Source organism: Sus scrofa, unplaced genomic scaffold (assembly GCF_000003025.6).
Source record: "Sus scrofa isolate TJ Tabasco breed Duroc unplaced genomic scaffold, Sscrofa11.1 Contig2147, whole genome shotgun sequence".
Classification (NCBI taxonomy): domain Eukaryota; kingdom Metazoa; phylum Chordata; class Mammalia; order Artiodactyla; family Suidae; genus Sus; species Sus scrofa.
The window spans coordinates 758-16,686 of NW_018085031.1; the positions used below are offsets into that span (position 1 = coordinate 758).

At 43.7% G+C, this 15,929-nt stretch overlaps 1 long non-coding RNA gene across 1 annotated transcript; it reads right to left on the reverse strand.

Annotated features, from left to right (window-relative positions):
- Window positions 1–1,694: 1,694 nt before the first annotated feature.
- On the reverse strand, window positions 1,695–14,979 carry LOC110258479. Its single transcript, XR_002341161.1, has 3 exons — window positions 14,815–14,979; window positions 7,424–7,519; window positions 1,695–1,807 (listed from the first exon to the last, which is right to left on the reverse strand). It is a non-coding gene; the product is annotated as an uncharacterized LOC110258479 (long non-coding RNA).
- Window positions 14,980–15,929: the final 950 nt, after the last annotated feature.

Consider the following 15,929-nt stretch of genomic DNA (forward strand, 5'->3'; position numbering starts at 1 on the left):
AGTTGTTTAGAAAGAGCCCCTATAATTATTAAATAAGAGCTGAGATGATTTGGAAGAAGCAGGCACAGGAAACTATTACCACAACGAATGCAGTATCAAAATATTTTTAGAAATAGTTGAAATATGTTGCAGAAAATACTCTCCCAAGGCAGCAATGGTGCACTACCCCGTTTTGTTCTGTGAAGATCCCACTTAAGATAAAAGATCAAACAATTTTATTCCAGTTCAGTCTATTATTAATATAAATTTCTTCCTTTTATACATCACTTAATTTCATGGTGTTTAAATATTTATCAATTTGTAGGCAAGATGTGTTTTAGAAATTTGTAATTTTACTGGATGTTTTCAAACAAGCTGAGGATTTTTTTGTTTTTGAAAGAATTAACTATCTAGTTTCACTATTTTAATTTTTTTCCTTAGAGAGCATGACAATTCAAATATTATGCATTTGTTTTTTATGATCACCTATGCATCCTATTTCATACCTCTCTATATTGTTCCTTGCTACTTTCTCTGGTTAGAATGTCCTCGCCTTCTCGGCCAACAAAAATATATTTACATATAAAATCCAGTTTGGATGAAACATCCATCAAGAAAGTTATCTTTAGGACACATGCACCCGCATGTTCATTGCAGCACTATTCACAATAGCCAGGACATGGAAACACCAAATGTCCATCAACAGAAGATTGGCTTGGAAGAAGTGGTATATATCACAATGGAATACTACTCAGCCATAAAAAGAATGACAAATGCCATTTGCAGCAACATGGTGGAACTAGAGACTCTCATCCTGAGTGAAATGATCAGAAAGACAAAGACAACACCATATGTTATCCCTTATAAACTGGAATCTAATAGCCAGCACAAATGAACATTCTCACAGAAAAGAAAATCATGGACTTGGAGAATAGACTTGTGGCTGCCTGGGGAGAGGGAGGAGTGGAGGGGTCAGGAGCTTGGGGTTATCAGATACAATTAGAATAGATTTACAAGGAGATCTGCTGAGTAGTAGCATTGAGAACTATGTCTAGATACTCACATTGCAACAGAACAAAGGGTGGGGGAAAATGTATACATGAAGAATAACTGATCCCCATGCTGTACAGCCCGGCATGGGGGGGGGAAGAAAGTTATCTTTAATCTGATCCTGTAACTTCCATCTCCAACCACCAGAGTTTTTTTGTTGTTTTGGTTTTGGTTTTTTGGGTCACACCCATGGTATATGGAAGTCCCAGGTTAGGGCTGCATCAGTGCTGAAGCTGCCAGCCTAAGCCACGCCCACAGCAAGGCAGGATCCAAGCTACAGCTGCGTCCTATGCCTCAGCTCATGGCAACGCTTCATCCTTAACCCAGGGAGCAAGGCCAGAGACTGAACCCATCTCAGTGGGTACTAGTCAGGTTTGTTACTGCTGAGCCACAGAGGAATCTCCCTCCACTCCATCCTCCGCAGTTTAATGAGCTCTTGCCTGTGCTGCATCTGTATGTTGTACACTCTCCTGAACACTTTACACTGAGTTGTGATTTATTTGCTTGTTTGCATTCTCTTCCAGGCTGGGAGGCTCTTGAGGACAGGGACTTATCTACCATCACTGTGACTCATTTCTGTATTCCCAGGGTCTATCACATTGCCTGACGCATGGTAGGCACCCAGCAAATATGAACATGGGCACATATTTGTTCTACATCTGGCATCTTACCTGCTCTTGAGGCGAATAACCACTGTGTTAAAATCAGGCCACTTGTCCACCAAGGCCTTTAGCTTGAAGGGGTTTCCCTGGTTCATGTGGAAGACGGTGCCATAAACCTGCAGTTTCCCGAGAAAGGAGAGGATTGGGTTATTACGAAGGAATGGCAGGAGTTCCTGTCATGGCTCAGTGGAAACGAATTTGACTAGCATCCATGAGGATTCAGGTTCCATCCCTGGCCTTGCTCAGTGGATTAAGAATCTGGCATTGCCGTGAGCTGTGGTGTAGGTCACAGAGGTGGCTCGGATCCTGTGTTGCTGTGGTTGTGGCGTAGGCCAGCGGCTACAGCTCTGATCAGATCCCTAGCCTGGGCGCTTCCATATGCTGCAGGTGCTGCCTTAACGAAAAAAAAAAAAAGAAGAAGAAGTATGACAACGGACATTGATCAGGACAAGGTTTGTTTCTATGATTTCATGAAATTTTATGGTGGAAAAGGGAAAAATAGGCCTCTACATCAAAAATCTCCAGATGCTACTTTGTTTTCACCTCAAGTGAGAGATTTGTCTTCCCATCTAATGTAAACCATACATCTAGTACAGTAAAATCTTTGTGCAAATAAAGTGAATGATCTGAAGAACACCACTCTTGACTGTAGGATTTAATGTTATCTTTCCCAGACTTGCTTCTGTAGACTATACAGAGATACAAAATTTTACAAATGCAAATCAATTGGATCTACTGAGTGCGTTGTGGGCTTCTTTCTATGTTCATAAACACAAACTTTTTCGATTATGTTCTAATGGCTCCATAGGATTCCCTATTATATGCATATGCCGCAGTTCATGTATTCATTTGCCTGTTGACGGTCATCTCAGTGGTTTACAAATTTTCACTTGAACCAGCCATTTTTCACAGAGCCTGCTTGCAGAGAAGTCTTAGCCTGGGCACCTGATATTTTCTTCGTTTATCCGTAAGGCTGATTGCTGGCTCCAAGGTTAGGGACATGTTTGAAACTCTTTACATATATGTCCATATTACCTCCTGGAAAGGTATTTCCTCCCACCATAAGCAGAGGCTACAGCATAGTGATCAAGAGAAAGGGGTGTGGGGTCCCATAGCCTCAGTCCAGTGTTGGATCTCCCATCCCACCATGTTGAAAGAGAGAGAGGAAGGGGGAAAGGAGGAATGAAACAGCCTATGGACCTTCAGTGGCCTGGTGGTTTGGGGGCTGAGGAGTGCAGCAGTGGATACCAGCGTGGGCCTCGTGACTATGGTCAACAAGAGGCCTCTGCAGATACCAGCATGGACACTTGCCAATGACCAAAGGTCAAAAGTCAAAAGAAAGAAGATACACAGTTTAATGATTTTTGCCATGGACAAATGATGACCAAAGACTGTACCAACATCTTTCCTTCCCTCTGACTACCCTCCTCCCCACGGGAACTACTGGTGTTAGATCACGCAGATAAAGAGGGGGAAAAAATTTCCCTAAGTCGGCTGAGTTTATCCCAATTTATCCCACTCTCAGTCATGAATGGGGGCTTGATATGGAAATTCAGTATAGTTTTGCAAAGCAGAGACATTTTCTCTTTACACATTTGCATTTGGAGTTCTGCAAAATTGTTTTACACTAACTAATATGCTATTCATTATAAGATCTGAAACTATGTGCAACTGTTACTCGTCCTTATTCCCCTGGCATTTATTGATTCATTTATGTAATGGCTTCACTCACATTCTATGGACGTTCCTGGGCCAGGGATTGAATCTGAGCCACAGCTGCAGCAACGTCACATCCTTTAACTCCCTGCTGGCTGGGGAGTGAACCCGCACCTCCCCAGCAAGCCTAGCCGCTGCAGTTGGATTCTTAACTACACTGCGCCACAGCGGGAACCCTCTGGCCTTAGTACATAAAACTCTTTTTTTTTTCCTCTGCTGAACTCAGAACACAGGGAGTCAGGCAGCTATCTAAATGGAATCAATTAGGGTTGACACACACAATAAAATGTATTTTGGATCCCACACTTAGAAGAACCACTGGATGATTTCTCAACTGAGACCCAAAGCACGTTATTGAGTTCTAGGTCACACCTCCATTAAAAGTAACTGGCAGAGAGCTTGTGGTGGGGAGTCCTGGGGTGATGGGGGCAGCGCGGTGAGAGCCTTTGCAGAGCTGAGTGGCTGGAAATTGCTTCTCTTGCCACCTCGGAGCTGCTGGAACTCCTCTTTTCAAACTCTCTAGAAGCACCAGAATGCCTTTCTATTCCTGAAATCTTGCACATACTTCTGTACTTATTAGGAATAGAGGTAGAACTGTCTTTGTGAAGTGGGGGTGCCCTTTGGTGGAATGTGGATAACAATTTGGACAAAAATAAGCTCAAAATGGATTCAAGACCTATATACAAGACCAGATACTCTAAAACTGTTAGAGGAAAACATAGGCCAAACACTCTCCGACATAAATGACAGCAACATCTTCTCAGATCCAGCTCTTAGAGTAACGACAGTGACAACATGAATAAACAAATGGGACTTAATTAAGATTAAAAGTTTCTGCACAGCAAAGGAAACCCTAAGCAAAACAAAAAGACAACCCACAGAATGGGAGAAAATCTTTGCAAATGAGTCAACTGACAAGGGATTAATCTCCAAAGTTTATAAATACCTCCTACCACCGAGTACCAAAAACCAAAAAACAAAAACAACTCCATCCAAAAATGGGCAGGAGATCTAAACAGACAATTCTCCAGAGAAGACATACAGATGGCCAAAAAACACGTGAAAACATGTTCAACATCACTCATTAGTAGAGAAATGCAAATCACAGCCACTATGAGGTATCACCTTACACCAGCCAGAATGGCCATCATCCAAAAGTCTACAAACAGTAAGTGCTGGAGAGGGTGTGGAGAAAAAGGAACCCTATCACACTGTTGGTGGGATTGTAAATTGGTGCAACCACTGTGGAAAATAGTGTGGAGATTCCACAGAAAGCTAAACATAGAACTACCATTTGATCCAGCAATCCCACTCTTGGGCATCTATCCAGAGAAAGCCATGACTCAAAAAGACACATGTGCTCCAGTGTTCTTTGCAGCACTGTTTGCAGTAGTCAAGACATGGAAATAACCTAGGTGTTCATCGACAGAGGAATGGACAAGGAAGCTGTGGTGCATGTACCCAAGGGAGTATTACTCAGCCATTCAGAGGAAAGAAATAACAGCATTTGTAGCAACATGGATGGACTTCGAAATTATCATTCTGAGTGAAGTTAGCCAGACGGTGAGACACCAACAGTATATGCTATCACCTACATGTGGAATCTTAAAAAAAGGACACAATGAACTTCTTTGCAGAGCAGATGCTGACTCACAGACTTGGGAAAACTTAGAGTTTCCAATGGAGACAGGTTGGGGGGTGGGGGGATGAGCTTGGGGTTTGGGATGGAAATGCTATAAAATTGGGTTGTGATGATCATTACACAACTATATACGTAATAAATTCATTGAGTATTTTAAAAAAGAAAAGTAACTGGCAAACCAATGCCATTTGCATGAACATGCATGGAACCAGAGACTCTCATACTAAGTCAGTCAGAAAGAGACAGGCAAATACCATATGATATCACTTACACCTGGAATCTAATGAACAGCACAAATGATCCTATCCACAGAAAAGAAGCAAACTCATGGACCTGGAGCCAAGCCTGAAGGGGAGGGAGTGGGATGGACTGGGAGTTTGGAGTCGTGATGCAAACCATTGCATTTGGAGTGGATAAGCAATGAGATCCTGCTGTGTAGCACAGGGAACTAATCTAGTCATTTGTGATGGAACATGCTTGAGGATTACGCAAGGAAAAGAATGTGTACATGTTTTTCTGGGTCACTTTGCTGTACAGCCAAACTTGACGGAACACTGCCAATCAACTATAATAGAAAGACTAAAAATCTTATTTTAAAAAAGTAAGTGGCAAACAACTATTCTAGCTACCAACCTAGGTAAACTGTACATCTTTAGTATACCACCGATGTTATTTCTCCATAAGAGCTGAGGAGCCAAGAGGGCCACTTATCTTACTGCTACAGAGATACTCCAAGAAAGAACACTTGGGAACCTCCGATAGTTTTCCCAAAGTGTTTGGGGTCTATTTAAGACAAGGAGTTAAGAGAAGTTTAAATCACAAAATCCGACACAATGGATCATGGAAGAAAAACTTCAAGCCTGACGAATTTTCAAAAACAGCTGCTCACCATAAACACATCTTAGGCAAGTGTTCATAGAGGGTATCCCTGACGTAACCTCCAAGAAAAATGACCGTTTCTCCGAGCGGTTGGCTGGTTCTTAAGGACTAGCAAGCGAAGACAGTTCACCAATGTTAGGTAACAGAGATGACTGTCAGTGGGATCTACCAAAGTGAGTGACTTGACAGTTTTATAGTGGTTGATGTGAGGTTACTTGGGGGCAGTAGTTAAAGAACAGGGCAGGTTGTTTCATTAGTCTATTTCTAACACATGAAAAGGAAGCCATATGTCTATCAATACCCTAACACTAACATCTTTCTCCTTTATGCTGAAAGAAGAGAGTAACAAATGTACTAGGGAGTGAGGGAGGAGAAGGCGATGATCTTTCCTAGAATGTTTGCATCTTATAGGAATGTCTTGTAAATCAGTAGAAACCTAGTTTCTGTGTCTATCTAAAATAAGTTTCAGAGAGAAACGATTGTTCTACACGCACTTGCACACACACATACACACGCACACACACACACAAGGAGTCATACCTAAATTCCATTGGGATGGATCCCATCTCTTTGGTTGCTAAAGAAAAACACAATCAAAAACTTGATTCTGTCATCAGTGTTACACTTCAACAGTTCTGGATGTGGGCATTTATGTGTATGTCTTTTTTTTTTTTTTTTTTTGTCTTTTTTACAGCCCCACTGCAGCATGTGGAAGTTCCCAAGCTAGGGGTCAAATCAGAGCTGTAGCTGCGAGCCTATACCACAACCACAGCAACACCAGATACAAGCTAGCCTACAGCTCATGGCAACACCAGGTCCTTAACCCACTGAGAGAGGCTGGGGCTCAAACCCTAATCCTCAGGATACTAGTCAGATTCTTAACCCACTGAGCCACAACAGGAACTCCTGTGTGTATGTCTTACTTGATCCTGAGATTTCTGATCATTTGTACCAGGTTAACAGAAAGAGTACAGAGTCAGCCGCAAAATAGCCTGAGTGCAATAAGTGCAGAACAATTGGAAAATTTAAGTCAAATAGAAATTGAGTTATTTTTAATTTCAAAGACAGCCTGTGATGGTCAACCTCTCACCTGGCAAATGTTCTTTTAGGGAAAACAGATTAAAAACGAACATGTAGTTGTAGCTAACTTTGCAGGAGACCTCTGGGGCAAATTGCCAGTGCTGTTATGGAATGTTTCTGGGAAAGGGGGCAGGGAATACTTTTTGAATCACCTTGCAGCCCAAACCAGTGTGAGGTCTCAGGCATTCCTATCTTCACACCACAGTATTGCAACTCACTATTTATGGGGTGTTAGGCAAATCACTTCCCTCAGCATCCACCCTCTCGTTGGTGACATGGCCATAACAGCGAGTATCTTTGTAGAGAGCTTATGCAAAGTAAATGAGAGAAAACATGCAATGATGCCTGGCACAGAATAAGTGCTCAACAATATTGGTCCCGCTTCCTCTTCGTTCTCAGAAGTTTTCATTGTCACCTTCAAGGATGTAGGAAGGCTCTTCCTCAAGGAATTCTCCAGCATCTGCAGCATCTGGGCACCTTGCAATAGGAACATCGTGGGAGATGTCTTAGCCTAGAGAGACAACCAAATAATAGCCAGAAATGAGAAGAGCCAGAGGAGATTCAGAAACAAGAGTAGTAAGTTCTCTGCTAATTTCAAATTCTATGCTAAATGCCAGAGCCCTCTTGAGTGTCTCCTTTGTGGTATTATCATCCCTAAAGTCCTCCCCCATCCCAAAGGAGGATGAGAAAAGCAGAAAACGCAGGGCTTGCTTTCTGAAGCTCCATCAGGACTTCTGACTCTACGAGGAATAAGCTGTGTAAACCTGGGAAAGTGACCTAGCCTCTCTGTGCCTTGATTTCCTCAAAGTAGACAGGGTAATGTTACCATCTGACTCAGAGAATTTTTGTGAAGATTAAATGAGCTAATACATTAAAAGAGGACATTACTGCTTAGAAAAGGATCTGCCATATAGTAAGCATTGAACAGATATTATTTTTTTCCTGCCACCCTTCCTCTTCCTCACCCTCCACTTCCTCCCCATCCTCTTTTCTCCCTCCTCCTTCTCCCCACTTGGGTTAAAGTGCTATATATTGCATGGTTATGTTTTTTCCACTTTTGTCCTTTTAGGGCTGCATGCAAGGCATCATGGAAGTTCCCAGGCTAGAGGTCGAATCAGAGATGCAGGCAGCAGTCTATGCCACAGACACAGCAATACCAGATCCGAACCATGTCTGCAACCTACACTGTAGCTAATTGTATCGCCAGATCCTTAACCCACCGAGCAGGGCCAGGGATTGCACCCACGTCAACATGGATACCAGTTGGGCTCATTTCTGCTGAGCTACAGCAGGAACTCCTATTGCATGATATTTTGATGCCATCTTTTGCATATAGGGCACTTTGACATGGTTTAAACCACAAACAGTTAAATCTTGCTTATCTGTTTAAGTGCCAAGTCATATTTCAAGCTGCTACTCTCACCTTATCACGGAGCCTCACCTTTCTACCCCATCCCTAAGACTCACCTTTGGATCTATAGTACATATTGTCTAATTATTAGGTGGTGTAAAAATAGCATTTGTACATATTTGACTCACTGCATCGAATTGGGATTGCCAAAATAGCCCATAAAATCCTATCGACTTGAAAAAAGAAGAGAAGAGGCTGTGTCACAGTGTTCTGATTTGGAACTGTGATTTGGAAGGAGGGCAAAGTTACTTTGTAATGACGACTCCAAAGAGGTGTTTTGAGAAGATTCTGTGTTAAAGCCTGCCATGCATAGGAGTTCCTGTTGTGGCACAGTGGGTGAAGGACCTGCTGTTGTCTGTGTGAGGATGAGGGTTCGATCCCAGCCTCGCTCAGTGAGTTAAGGATCTGGTGTTGCTGCAAGCTATGATGTAGTTTGCAGATGTGGCTCAGATCCTGCATTGCTATGGCTGGAGCAAAGGCCTGCAAATGCAGCTCTGATTTGACCCCTAGCCCAGGTACTTCCATATGCCATGGGTGCCGCCCTAAAAAGAAAGAAAAGAAAAGAAATAAAATAAAAACCCGGCCATGCCGGAGATGCTAAACTCCAGGACTGGTAAACTTTGTGTTTTAGAGCAGCAAAGATACTTCTGTTTCAGGCCAAGGTATAGTAATAGGATCTAGATTACTTGCCTTCCCACTTACAACAATGACAAAACGAACCAAAGTAAATGAAACAACAGTTTTCCCATGTTGGACATCAGGCAGCAGAGTCATATGATCCCTGAGAACAGAGAAATGGGCAATGTAGCACTTGAGATGGAATCAACTTATTGTTTGAAGGCTGCAGCTCAGGGAAATGAAAATTGACCAGATCATGGGAGCTCACTAACTTGTGCATAAAGAGACTGGAGTTTGGGGAGACCAGGGTGGAGATTCAGAGAGAGAGGCACAGGGAGAACTGGAGAATTCTTGGGGAAGACCAATCTCCTAAATTCTTTGGTTCAGATTGATCTCTCTAAGGGGAAACCACCTCAGCCTCTCGCCTATTGAAAGAATCACTGGAAAGGAGTAGATGGGGAAATTGCTGTTGCTCACACAAGACTGAGAATAATTTGTGTTCTCATGAGCTGGAATGGAAGGACCTCATAACATAGGGCTTTGGGTAAGATGCTCAGGCTTAGCAGGGGGTGAAATTCAGCCTTGTCTGTTCTAGAGCCACCCTAACACTTGTTACAAGCAAGTTTTGAAATAATCCACTTGATTCCAATAACTTAGCCATGGACCAGAACTTATATGTAAGTATAAAAAAATCCATCAATGAATAGTAAATAGTTCAAATGGTCTACTCGTCAATAAAAATGCTAACCACATAAAACCCCAAGAAAATAGAAAAACACACATCAGTAAAATGAGACCCAAGAGAGACATTTGCACACCTATTGTGGAACATTTTCTTATTGCAATAGCACCTCTCCCCCTAGTGCAGTAATCCTTGCAAATAAAGTTTCTCCTTATCTAAAAAAGAAAAAGGGAGTGTCCTAGTTGCTCAGTTTTTTAAGGGTGAAGTATTGTCACTGCTGTGGCTCAGGTCACTGTTGTAGGGCAGTTTAGATCCCTGGCCTGGGAACTTCAGCAACCTGCAAGTACACCTAAAAAACATATTTTTTAATAAAAATAAAAGTAGGTAAATGTGGAGATGTTGGAACCTGTAGACAAGGAATGTTAAATAGTTATAAACTTCCACCTCATATGTAAGAAGATGGAGGAACACACGAGCATAATGACGAGAAATATGGAAGATATAAAGAAAATGCACATCGAGGTTGTAGAAAAGAAAAAATACATCTGCGAAAAATACACTGGATGTGCTTAACAGTATGTAAGACATGGCAAAAGGAAGGAAGCTAGACACAGCCATCAAAACTATCTGTAATGAAGCATGGAGAGAAAAAAAAAGTGGAAGACACATCCTTGCTAATATGTCACCATCTTTCCCCAAAACTAATCTATAGATTCAAGCTAGTAATAAAACACCCCTAGTTTCATTTGTAGAAAGTCAAGCTGATTCTAAAATCTACATGATTTCAAGGCTCACTGGAAAGATAGAGTGATCATGGGCTCGGCATAAAGGACAGACAAATAAATCGATGAAATACAATAGAGAGCCCAGAAGTAGGTGGGCATTTGCGGTCAACTGATTTTCAACAAAGATGCCTAGACAAGCACATGGAAATGGAAGAGTCTTTTCAACAAATGATTTTGAAGTTTTAAACGGTCAGGGGGACTTCTTGGTAGACAAAATGTACATGTTGGAAGCAAGTCCCTGTCATCTGTACTTATTTGCCTCTCTGCTACTTTCAGCTCCCCAGGTCATCGACCTAAAATAGGTCCTCATTCCACTTTAGAAGTGTTTCTTGAATTTGACAAAGAAAGAAAAAACATCAGCCCCTAAAACATAGCCCTGTCACAGAACAGCAACATCATGCAAGGTCACAATCATGCTTGAACACAGCCAAAAACAAGGAGACTGTCTCTTATGCAAATCTGGCCAAATACTCCTCTCTCCAGTTAACAAGCAGCTGCTATATCTTTGCCTCTACTCTTCTCCTTCCGCTCCATAGATGAAAGGATTAAACAGAAGTGCAAGGCTTCCTGGCAGTATCCAAGCCAGACCAAACCCTGGTGTCCTTGAACCCTCCCCCAAATCGCCTACCAGGCAGGTCCCTCCCAACACACTCTTACTGAGAGGCGCTGCATTTCCCTGGCGGTGTGCTGTCTCTCTCATTGCAAGAGACAGTAAACCCGACTTTGGTGGATTACAGGCGTGTTCCAAGGATCTTTGGCTACAAGTCTTTGCCAAAATTAGGTGTTCAGCCCTAGGGCATCAGTTCCGACTCTGCTCTCTGTTTGCTTTGACTTCCCAGGACTCAGGGATTCTTCCTTTTCAGCTTAACTGCTCAGGACTACTGGCTCTTCAGGATGGTTGTAAAAGATTTAGATTTGCAGAAATGCAGCCATTATTAGTTTCTTTCTATGGAAAAACATGTCAAGCGTACAAAGACTTCACTCCCTAGATTTTTGGATCCTGGTGCTTTAACATGTTGTGCAATGTGTGGACTGGTGAATGTCCCAAGTTTTCCCTGTGGGTGTCTCCCTGTCTCCTTCCCAGAACCTTGTCAATCACTGGAAGAGAAGAGCAGATGCTATTTTTTTTTTTTTTTTAAAGAGAGCTTCACCTGCAGCACATGGAAGTTCCCAGGCTAGGGATCGAATTGGAGCTGTAGCCTCCGGCCCACACTACAACCACAGCTTTGCCAGACCCAAACTGCATCTGCAACCTATGGCACAGCTCACGGCAATGCCTTCTCCTTAACCCACTGAGCAAGGCCAGGGATCTAACCCATGTCCTCATGGATACTAGTCAGGTTCCTCGCCACTGAGCCACCACGGGAACTCCAAGAACAGCAGGTGCTTAATAGCCCCTTGTGTCTCCTTCAGAATGGAGAAGGAGGACAGACTCGGCCAGACCACAAAGGCTCTGACTCACCTGACCCACAGCTGCTGATCTCCTTGAGATTTACTTAAGGAGATGTACACGGGGCCTTCTTGACCATCTGCCTCTGGTCTCTCTCCGTACACTTTTCTGAGGCTACTCCTGACCACAAAGACCACAGGCCAGTTCTTCAACATGGTGTCTGCTGCAGCACCTCGGTCCTTCCTGCCTTTTACTCCCCGTCTGCCATTCCCTGAGTCCTCACTGCTGAGCTCAGCTTCCACTCATCCTTCCAAGTCTAGCCGGAGGGCCTGTCAGCCCCAGTGGCTCCCTCTATGGTGGCCTACTTCAGACAGAATAATTAGTCCTTCTCTGCTCTCATAAGTGTTTATGCCTATCGGCGTTACAGAACTTGTTATATTGAGTTAGAGTTTATTTTCCTAGACCATTGCTTCTCTAAAGCAGGCAACCGATCTTATTTATTATCTTTTCTATGATGCTTATCACAGTATCTGGCACATAGGATGCCTTCGATAAATGGGTAGTGAGTGATTGAATGTAGGAGAAGCTTGGATTTACCTGTCTGTCTAGACACTCCCACTTTCAGAGGCATAGATTGCATAGATAGACAGATAGATAGGTAGATGGATAGGTAGATAGATAGATAGATAGATAGATAGATAGATAGATAGAGAAGATAGATAGAGAGATAATCTTATCAACGTGTATGCATCAAGTGCATAAATATATGCTGGCCTTGGGAAAGACTTTCAGTTGCTTTGTGCTAAGTTGTGTCAGGAATAAGAGTCCAGACCAAGGTAGAGATACCCTTGCCGTGTGTTTGAGGGTCTTCAGACTGTACAAAGTGTAGAATTCCTGAAGGCCAATCTTACCTTTTATCTAGAGGCCACTCACGGGGAAGTTACCTAAGTTTCAGATGCAATGTAGAGATGCATATCCAATTGGTGGGGTGTCATGTTACCACATTTCCTGAAAAGTACAGGTTTTGAAACCACCCTCCAAGGATGCGCCCACAAACCAACAAGCCAGCATGGTGCCTCAGACATAAGGTAGATTGAAAGCCACGGAGCCTGATGTTCCTAGGACACTGGACATTCTGTGAGCTGCCAGAATTGGGCAACAGGTGGTGTCCTTGGGAGGGAAATGCAGAACCTTTGACCTAGTCATTCCCAGAAAGAGAAATTAATCCAAAGAACACGAGTCAAAAGAATAACGCTCAGCAGAATTTGATAAGGCATAAGTAAGTATGGGCTGAACAAAATCCCAGTGTCTAGAAACAGGGAAAAGAAATGTAATATATGATGCAACTCCATGACATTGACGTAATTCCTAGACGTGTGGACACATGGGAAAGTGTTAAAATAGAATGAGATCACATAGGACACAAAACAGGGCATATACCATATATATATAAAACCATAAAATGTTTTTGGGCCCACCTTCAACATATGAAAATTCCTGGCCCAGAGATAGAACCCAGGCCATAGCAGTGACCCAAACCACAGCGGTGACAATGCCAGATCCTTAACCTGCTGAGCTACAAGGAAACTCTGTAAGCAGAAATGTAAAAGAGAACACAGACAGGGAGTTCCCACTGTGGATCAGCAGTAATGAAACCGACCAGTATCCATGAGGGCTCAGGTTTGATCCCTGACCTCGCTCCGTGGGTTAAGGATTTGGCTTTCCTGTGAGCAGATGAGACTTGGATCCCGAGTTGCTGTGGCTCTGGCACAGACTGACAGCTACAGCTGCAATTCAAGCCCTAGCCTGGGAACTTCCATATGCTACCGGGATGGTCCTAACCCCTCCACCCCCCAGAAAAGAAGAAACGAGTAGGAGAGAGAAAGAGAACAGAAACACATAGATTGTGGTGGTAGCCGTATGGGTGAACTGTTGAGAGTAAATATGTTTATTATACACTTTAAATAAACAATAAATCTGGGAGTTCCCGTCGTGGAGCAGTGGTTAACGAATCCGACTAGGAACCATGAGGTCGCGGGTTCGGTCCCTGCCCTTGCTCAGTGGGTTAAGGATCCGGCGTTGCCGTGAGCTGTGGTGTAGGTTGCAGACGCGGCTCGGATCCTGCGTTGCTGTGGCTCTGGCGTAGGCCGGTGGCTACAGCTCCGATTCAACCCCTAGCCTGGGAACCTCCATATGCCACGGGAGCGGCCCAAGAAATAGCAACAACAGCAACAACAACAACAACAGACAAAAAGACAAAAAAAAAAAAAAAAAAAAAAAAAAAACAATAAATCTGGTCTGGAGTTCTCTTGTGCCTCAGAGGGTTAAGGAACTGGTGTTGTCACTGCAGTGGCTTGGTTTGCTGCTGTGACACGGGTTTGATCCCTGGTCTGGGAACTTTCCTATGCCGCTGGTGCAGCCAAAAAGCAACAAACAAACAAACAAACAAACAAAAACCCCCAATAAATCTGGTCTGTATTCGTGTCCTTTTTCATCTACTCATTTCCTCTCTGACCTTAAGTATTACAACCTTCTTATCCGTCACGGAGGCAACGAAAGCTGCCTACTTTAAAATGTAACCAGAAAGGTTAAATATGGGAACGTTTACCGTGTCCTCACATATGAAGGGCTCCATTCACCCGCTCGCCTCCAGAAAGTGCCCACATCTTTCCTTATTCCTTCATCAGTTAAGATCAGAAACCCACAAGGATTTTTCGCCGTACCTACCTAACAAGGTGCCTTTTACAGAATAGGTGCCAGATATACACTTCTTCAGCGGAAGTTCCTCCTTTTCCTTAGCTATGTTGGTCACCATATTCTGAGCATAACACAATGTGAACATTTCGACTTGGCATGTGAGTGGAGAGGCTGTCACAAAGCAATGGTTATTTTATTTTTATTTTTTGGCATGAGATCTCACCTAGAAAGCAGTCTTCACACCAAAGCTTGGCGGGAACAAATGATGAGGAGCAACCTCTCGAGTCGGAAATTTCCCTCTGGTGCAGTCTGTTCAGCAGGGTCTGGCAGAGTGCACTGAGCTCTGTTTTCTTCATGCCAAGCTGAGGTTTGCAATGTGGACCTTGCCCTGGGCAAGAGTTGGGTATGAGCTCTCATGAACTCCAGCCTCTCCTCTCTGGGTCTCCTGCAGAGGGAGTACCTTTTGTCTGCAAGATTGGGAGGCTGCCAGGGTGCCATCTGAGTTTTGCTTCCCCAAACACTAGGCTGCTCTTTGCCCCATGGGCCCTGCCATTATTCTAAAACCCAAGCTGTGTGAAACCCACAGGTCAGATACTGGAAAGAGGGCCCCACTGCATAGGCAACACCTTCCTCCTCCCGTTCCTGTTCTCAGGTGCCTGCCAGAAGAGGAAGGAGGGAGGAAAGGTATGACTCGGGTCTGATCTGCAGAATCTGATCTCTCTCCTTACGCATACACAGAACAGAAAACCATGTGCACAGAGTGACTAGAGCACTTAGGAATCACCTTTTCTTAGGATAAGCTGTGTCCTCTCCTCTGCTCATTCTGAGGCTATAGACACCCCAGAGTTCCCTGATGGCCTAGAAGTTAAGAGTGGCATTGTCACTGCTCTGGCCCTGCTTTGTTCCCTGGTCAGGGCACTTCTGCAGGTTGAGGGTGCTGCCAAAAAAAAAAAAAAAAAATCCCCACAATGATTCAAGGCGGGCACATCAGGCTCCTGGATGTGTGTGTGGCACACCTGTGGCATGAGGATGTTCTGCATCCAGGGATCAAACCCACACCACAGCAGTGACCCAAGCCATTGCAGTGACTATGCTGGATCATTAACCCACTGTGCCACCAGGTGAAACCTCTTAGTCTCATTTTCATGGAGAAGAAAACTGAGGTTCAGTGTGGCTGACTTAGATAGAATCTAAACCCAGAGCCTCTCCTCCAAGGTACTCAGTACTGCCTACTAACACTGGCTCTACCATCCTCGGCAAAGTGTGCACAGAAAAGACAGTCTGAGTCCCAACTCCACCATGTGAAGTGACCAGGGAAGGAAGTTTGACACTGACTGG